Source organism: Populus euphratica, unplaced genomic scaffold, assembly GCF_000495115.2.
Source record: "Populus euphratica unplaced genomic scaffold, PopEup_1.0 scaffold284.1, whole genome shotgun sequence".
In the NCBI taxonomy this organism is placed as follows: Eukaryota; Viridiplantae; Streptophyta; class Magnoliopsida; order Malpighiales; family Salicaceae; genus Populus; species Populus euphratica.
In genome coordinates this window covers 41,225-50,149 of record NW_011500166.1, presented here as the reverse complement: position 1 = coordinate 50,149, position 8,925 = coordinate 41,225, and positions in this window count along the sequence as shown.

Below are 8,925 nucleotides of genomic sequence, written 5' to 3'. Positions count from 1 at the left end.
AGAAAAAGACATCAATTTATTGGTTGTATCACTAGCCACCTTGGATTCTTTACCCATTGATTTTTCTTTGTTGTTCTCACATAATTTCACATCCAAGTAACCTATAACACTCTAATTGATCTAATTTTAGACAATTTTGCATTTCTCCTAAATTATGCTCATAAACTCTAATTTCAATTCAAGAAAATTGCATAATTTCAAACCACATTTAACCTAATTCAAAAAAATGAGTTTAAGACTCCTTATTTGAGAATTATTTAAATTTCACTTCTCAATTGGTTGAAGAATTCCATCCCCTTCTGTTAACATAAGTTATAATCATGATTGTCTTACAAATTAAGTTGCTATCTTCTAAATGGAATTCCATCCCCTTTCTCCTTGCATACAGCCGACCCTCCACTCTTTTTCTCCTCACAATTTCTACACTTATTTCTTACAAATTCTCTTGTGAAATGATGTTTTTCATTACCAACTTATCTAAGACTTATAAAATTTTTCTAAGCTTTGGTGTCTTTCTCTCTCAAATTTTTGATGGAAAAATCTAAAATTCTTCCCCCATTTCTTTGTGTTTTGTTACCGGTTCAAGGAGAAAAAAATGAGGTATTTATAGCCTCATTCTTCTTAATTACACTTTGACCCCATTTCTTTTTTTTCTTTTTCACAATTTGAGCCATACTTCTTATTTTTAGTATATTGAATTATTATTGTATTTATTATTATTATTATTATTATGTATAAGTTTGTTTTTGGGGTTTTACATGATTAGCGGCCTTCACCTATTTCAATTATAACAAAAGATTGTTAACAATCTTAGATTAACTCTAACATAATTTCATTTTACTTTAACTTTTCTTGAGCTTCTTGATGCTTTTGCAATTTTAGGAACCATATATGTATATATTTATAGTTTTTTGTGTGTGGCCTATGTGTACATACGCCTATGCATGCATAATCTGTATGTGTTTCTTATATTGCCATCATCTTGTGCACCCTTTCAAAAGGTTAGCGAGAACAAGAAGGAAGATAGGGTGGACTAATGACAAACATCTTTTGTTTCACATGTATTGGTCTTTTGCGGGGTAAAATTTTTTTGGAGGTGGTCTTGTTAGGAGTCTAAGCAAGAGTATTAGTTAGTGGTAGAATACCATATCAAGTGTTTCTATCCAACAAAGAAAACGTGAGATTTTAGCTATGTCATGGACATTAAGTTGCCATATGTGGCAAAAGAACATGCATTTGAAATGTATCATTATGGCAAGGGGTTTAGTCACAACAAATTGTGTTAAGCAACTCAATTTTTTTTCCAATGATTATGATGAGTTTGGAATGAAAAACTTTAATAGATCATGTGTCATGATCCAAAATCAGAACATGACTGATATATGATAAATTAATAAATATATATATATAAGGACTACTATGACTATGTTAACCCTCAAACTTGTCAAGCTAGAACATCTTCTAAACAAATATTTAAATGATTAAACAATACAGTTGCATCAAAATATGTATGTACTCATGTATACTTTTAGAAATTTATTATAATTAAAAGATCCAAAGCAATATAATAAAGTAACAGAAGAAGCTAAGTAAACTTACCAAGGGAAGAGGCCGAGTTGGCTTGCTTTTGTTTTTTAAGGAACGAACAAAGGAAAGTTAAATGAGAAGGTTCGGTCACCTCGTGCTTTTATTTATATGTTGGGCCAAAAAAGGAAATTAGGCAATTGGGTTATGGTTAAAGACCAACGAAAATATAAATATACGGTCTTTATAAAAAAAAAAAAATAATACGAGCCTCACAAAATGCTTCAGTTTTTTGCTACTTGAGTGGCAGATTCGAGACCATGGGGATGGAGGAGAGAATACGCATTCCAAAAGCATGGTTTGCTGCTTCTTGGAAGCACACCTTTTTGTTTTAACAGTGTACTTTTATTCTGAAAATTTTAGGGCATAGATGCTGTCGTACTCCGCAATCAGGATGATATAAAAATATTATATTTATTAAAAAATAAATTTTTGATATATAATTTTTTAATAAAAGAATATTTTATTTAAAGAGTTGTTATTTAGTATTATGGTTACGAGAAACCCTAATTAGTCAATAAAAATTTTATAATATAGAACTAATTATGAAAAAAAATAATTTATTACCTCTTAAACGTTTTACTAGAAATAAGCTGCATTATTGATTTTATCTTAAATTATTAAGAGTTTATTGGATTATGTTATCAATAATCTATTTGTAATATTCATGATTTTGATTTTAGTGAATATTTGGATACGAATATTATCAACTTTGACATTGGTAAATATTATGTAACAGAAAAAAATATGATATTCTTAACTTTAGTGCCAGTGATTCCTTACTTTATTGTAGTAAATAAATCAATAAAATTTAAAAGTAAAGCATATATTTTTTAATATATATATAAGAGTAGCATTTTATATTAAAAATTCACAAATAAAATATATAATAAAATTATAGAAAAAAGTGCAAGGGATTCATAAATAAATTCAAAAGGTTCATGAATTTTTTTGAAATATTTTGATACGGGATTATGTAACCAAAAATCAAAATAAAAGAGAATAAAATAAAAGAAATTGGCATGCAGACACACCATTAACCTAAAACAAAGTAAGCCAGTTAGGCCTGAGGCCTAGACCGAATCTGGTTTCTGTTTTTTTTTTTGGCTTGTCCAGCTCAAAAATAAAAGTTGGGCCACTAGTGACCGGCTGCGCAGCAGCACGCGCGAATCGGGCGTGTACAGTGATGAGTTAATTAAAATTCAAAGTGCGTAGTGTTAAGTGAATTGAAATTGTAACACGGAGGGAAGCGAATAACTTACCTGGTGCAGGGATGCGAAGTCGAAGACCATGGCTTGCTTTGGATCCCTTTGTTCCTCCTTTTGTTTTCTTTCCCTCTGATTGTTTCTTTTCTTTTGCTTTCTCTGTGTACAATCTTTGTTGGTCTTTGTTTACCTGTTTTCTCTGTCTCTCTCTGCGTCTGGCTCTCTCTCTCTCTGTATTTTCTGTCTTCGTTCTCATGGCTTCTCCTCTGTGTGTTTTTTGATTTTCTGTGTTTTTCTTTACATCTCCCTCTTCTGTTTCTATGTTTCGTCTGTTAATTCTTCTGTATTCTGTCATGTGCTTCTTCTTCTTTTTTTCCCCCTCTGTTCTGTGTCTATATATCTTCGTCCCCCCATCTCTGTTCTGTGTGTATATATCTTTGTCCCCCCACCCCCCGGGTCTGTGGCCTTTCTCTGGCTTTTATAAAGCCAGAGAATGTCATGCGGTCGTGCCATGGTAACGGCATGCATCGTTGGCGTCAGTTTTTTCTTCCGGCCTGGTGAGACGAAGAATATGAACAGTAGCTTTAGAAACAACGCCGTTTTCTTGACTAAAATGGCTATTTGCAATTTTGTCCTTGCATCAATTGCCATTGGACTCCTGGAATTCGGCATCATTTCCAAAAGAGCCCTTAATTTTCAATTTAATCAATTCAGTCCTTAATTGGCTCTAAACTTTAGTATTTCTTTAATTAAGCTCTTGATTGCATTAATTTAAATAAATCAAAGTTTAATGAATATTGTGATATCTTCAAAGAATAATCCATCATAAAATCTTGTTCAAGAAACAAGAAAATAATAATTTAATTGATTATTTTGATAGTGATTAAGCTGAAACTATAATGATAAAAAGAATATTTTTGGTTATATGTTTTGTCTAAAAACAAATATAATTTTATTGTGTTGAAGAAAAAAAATCCTATAGCTTTGTCTTTTATAAAGGTAGAATCCATTGTTGAAAGTGAAGCAATATGTCAATCTGGTTGAGAAAAATTCTTTTTGATTTGCAAAAAAAAAAAAAAAAAAAAACCTTAATCTTACTGTTATATCATGTGATAACATATTAGCAATTGCAATGAATAAAAATCCATTTTTTCATACAAGATTAAAATATATAGAGTAAAGGCATCATTTTATTAAAGACATGATTAGTAAGAAGGAGATACATTTGGACTTTATCAATACAAATGATTAATCTATAGATGTTCTCACAAAGGCCATTCTAGCTGAAAAGTTTTAACAATTCAAGGAGTTTTTGAAAATTACAAATTAAGAGACAGTGTTATATTGTAATATGTTATTTTTAATGTCATTAATTGTTAGCTTTAATGAGTCAAAGTTTCTTTTGTTTTTTTCTAGATTAAGAAAGTTTATGTGCTTCTAGTTTTCATTAAATTAGTCTATGTTATATAGAGGCCTTCTCCATTCAGTATTGGTATTGAGAACAAAATGATAAAAAATTTTATGGTACTCAGCTGTAGCTCTACCAATTATTTCGTACAAAAATATTTTTCAATTCTATTTGTGCAACCTGTTTCCAACTGATTTGGTATTAGAGCAAGTTTCTTCTAGTGGCTTCTTCATCAAGTATCTCTTCTTTCACCTATACATCAACTCAAATTCCTATCTTTGATGGAGATCAGTATAAATGCTGGAGTTTTTAGATTGAGGCTATCTTCATTTCACACGATTTATGAACGATGAGGGATATAAATAACCACCCTGGACATGACCTACTGCATCTTGGACAAAAGAAAATGCAAATAAAATATAGGCAGAATGTGCAAAGAAATGCAATTTCCCTAAAAGTAATTTAGCATATAGTAAACAAATCAATTTATCCCAAAGTTTTCTTTATTAAAGAGGTAAGAGAAGCATGAGAGATTTTGAAAAATGAATTCCAAAATTCTTAGAAAGCTATATCCATACGGCTGTAGAATTTATGAAGAGAATTTAAAAAGTCTTACAATAAAAGATATATAGTGAGTTTGTTAAGGATTTACATCCAAGACTACTAAAATCATCAATCAAATAAAAAATTTTGGTGGCAATGTTTCTGAAATACACCTAGAACCCATGTAATCCCTAATTAATCCTTCTGCAATTGCTAAACCTAGGTTGCCCTTACTACATCCATCTATATTTAATTTCATCCAATGTGATGTGATGGAGGGTATTTCCATCCCACAACATTTATCTTTTTAAAGATCAAAGCATTAAACTTCTCATGGAACTCATCTCCCATTGTATCTTTAGTCAAACCCTAAATAACCATTAGATGGCCCACCATTTCTAGGGTTTCCGTAAATATACGACAATTCAAGTAATTTCAAAGGAACCACACAATAACACCAAACAAGATTGACCAACACCAACTTTTCTTCATTTTAACTATGCTTGACAAGTTTGACAACAACTATATAAGCAAATCCACGATAAAAAAGTTACCAGTATCATATAGATTCAAAATTTTCAACCACATTTCTTGGGTCCAATTGCAATCTCGTAACACATGCAAAAGGGTCTCAATATCACCATTACCATAATGACAATTAGGGGAATCATGCATATGTCTTTTATATCTACTCTTATTGGTCATTATTCTGTTATGGACAACAAGTCAAAAAAAAAATCTAATTCTTTCAGAATCTCTCCATCTCCAAACAAAATGTCATAAAGGCTTCAAATAGGTCCAGTTATCATAAGAGTTAATAAAAGATAAACAAGCCGATTTAATAATGAACTCACCATTCATAGAAATGTTCCTAAAGAGTTAGTCCTCATTCAACTCCTTACTTGGAGAGAGGTAACTAGCTAGAGTCATTACAATATTCATTGGTAAGAGATACATAAAACCATCCCATCTCTACTAATTGTTGTTGCAAACCATTTTTTCCACAGACATGTTAAACGATTCCTCATATAAATACTAAGCCGTGTATTTAGCAAGAGAACCAAACCCATACAACCACTCATCTTCCTAGAACTTGACACAAAATTAATTATTGAAAAAGTAATGGTATGTTAAACCTTAAATGTTTTTTTTTTTAGCAATGAGGTCATGATTGTGTTTGCTTTTCTATATGAAGAATAAGTTTCTTGTTATTTTTAAATAGATCATTTACATTCAAAATTAATTAATTAACAATAATCTATATGGAAAATAAGAAAAATAAGGGATGGAAGAGAAGCTAAAATAAGAACTTTGAAGGAAAATGAAGTTTTGTTTGTTTAGATATATTGATGAAAAATGAATGAATACAATTTTTTAGAGGATTTTATGAGTGAAATTCTGCTCATTGCTTTTGTATTACTTTAATTTTCTATTTTATAAATGTCACGTGGTGCGAGCCGGCGCGACGTCGTTTGGTTATGGTGGAGGCTTTTTGTCGTGTCTTCGGTGTGAGGTATTATATGTTGGAAAAGGATTTTGGATTTAATCATAAAATTATGATTAATGTTTAAGAGTTGTCACCTGGTATTATAGTTATTAGGAATCTATGGTCTGCGAGAGTCTGAGTAAGAGACTGGTTGTGCAAGGAAAAGACGCATCACCTTTAGTGTACCCTACCTAAGGTAAGTTGCATTATTGTTTGATTATTTTTTTCTAAGTCGGGTATCTGTTGATTTTTTATAAGGTTCAAGACATATTTATCTTCATGAGAAAGTCTCTACTTTATTGGATTAAATCCTAAGCGTTCTAAAGTCTGAATTTTAGCATCGCATTTATTTACATCTTGTATCATTAATACCTAAGGGTGTACTTTATCATGTAATTTTACACCCCACAAATATTAAAGTTTACATTTGGATTCTAAAAAAAAAGGATTGGAAAATGAATTTTAATATGTTGGCCAAATCTTAATGGATAATCATGAAATGGTTATAATATCCATTTTTGGATTTTTTTTTTTACATGAAAAAGATACAATTTTTTGTTTTTTTATGAAAAATATGCTTGGAGAAATTTCAGGATTTGGCCGTATGCAATAAAATATTTTTTCTCTTTTTTTTTAAATGGAAATTGATTTTAAATTTTTTTTGAGATTTTTTTGAATTTTTTTTATAATTTCAGAGGAAACTGAGTATTTTAATACCGGATTTATATTTTATAATGTAAATATCAAACTGATATTATGCAAAATTGATAGAAAAATATACAAGAAAATCATATTTAAAAAAAATGATTTAGAAAATCATTCATTCGAGCCGACATTGTGGAGACTTGAAGTTCCTTTCCAATTGTTTTTCCAATGATATCCCCTTGTACTAAAGTTTCGAGGACGACCCCCAAAACTTGATTATCTCCTAAAAATACAGCTATTGACACACCTTCCACTAACCCCAGACCGCCTCCCCCATATACTAAATCAATCTTTCTCTCAGCTAGCACTTGATCAAGATGATTTGCTGATTCTAAAAACTCATTTTCTTTCCCAAGACTAAATCCACCGAAAACACAAATACTTTTTATTTGATGACTTGAGGAACTTGTCATTTCTACACACTTCTATAATTGATGAATGTATAAGTTGAGTGGAAATGAAGGGAAGAAAGAGAGGATTTTATAGATGAGAAATTAAGACCATAAATCATGAATTGTACGATGCACATCTCCACTAGGATGCGTCTCAAGAGTTAATAGAAGATTATCTAAAGACTCCTTAGTCATGTCAACCTTAATGAATTGTATTTTATCTTCACGGTTTATAGATATCATTCCTAAAGAATGACATTGTGCATTATAAGTCCATCTAAGATTTACAGCTTCAAATATGATCCAATTACCGAACAGTATTCTAGTTTGGATTGCACTAATATCTCTTTTCTAAGTTTGGCCATCTTTTTGTCCTTTTAATTTCATTTTTTAAATTTATTAATCAATCCTTTTATTTATGTGATAGGCCTGTATTTAAAATAAATATTTAATATAAATTAAAATTATCTTATATTATTAGATACGTTATTATAAAACATGCTTTAGTTAAGAAGTTATTAATACTTCGAATGCAAAATGATGATATAAAACCTTGATAAAAATACACTTTTAAATACTAATCACTATTAATAGCCCATTCATAGTTTTATCAATCCTAAACTTATAGAACTTTGATAATCAACACTCATCATTTAATTTTAAATTTAGTAATTCATAAATTTACCTTAAATCTAGCTAGCCCTCCTCGATAACCAATAAATATCTAGTAATTTCATATGAATTACTCTATATCTAGCTAATCTTCTTTAATAGCTAATAATTCTAGTAATTCCATACGAATCACTCAACATCCGACTATTTTCTTTAATAGCCAATCAATCTGGTAATTCCATAGGATTTACCTAACATCTGACTATTCTCTTTCATAGCCAAATAAATTCTAGTAATTTGATGTGAATTACTTAACATCCAACTATCCTCTTTAATAACCAAATAAATTTCGGTAGTTTCATATGAATTACTCAATATCCAACTATCCTCTTTAATAACCAATCAATCTGATAGTTTCATATAAATTATTCAACATTTGACTATCCTTTTAAAACCGAAAAGGAAAAATAAAAAAAAATAAAAATGGAAGGCCCTTCACTAGTCATATTAGACCTAGCTTATAACCTTTTAATTAGTTTGCATTGTAGCCTCTATTATAAATCCTGAACCATTTGGTAGGTTGATTTAGGATCTATTTAACTAGGATTTATATTATTTTGATCAAAACAATTATTTTAATTTTTTTTATAAATAAATTGATTTGGATTAACACTTTTATTTGTGATTCAATTACTAGCCAAAGTAAACTTATAAATCTAAGATAAAATTTGATGAACCTTGTCGCACCCGGACATCGCGGATTTCTGACATCCTGTTTTTTAATGAGAATATTCCTTATTTAAGAAGTTACCATCTAGTATTATGGTTACTAGAAACCCTAACTGATCAACAGAGATTCTATGGTTTGAGACTGATTACGCAAAAGGGAAGATATTATCACCCCTTTAGCGTCCTGCCTAAGGCAGGCTGCATTGCTGACTTTGTCAATAATTGCTAATGTTTTGTTGGTTTATGCTACGGTGGTTTTGC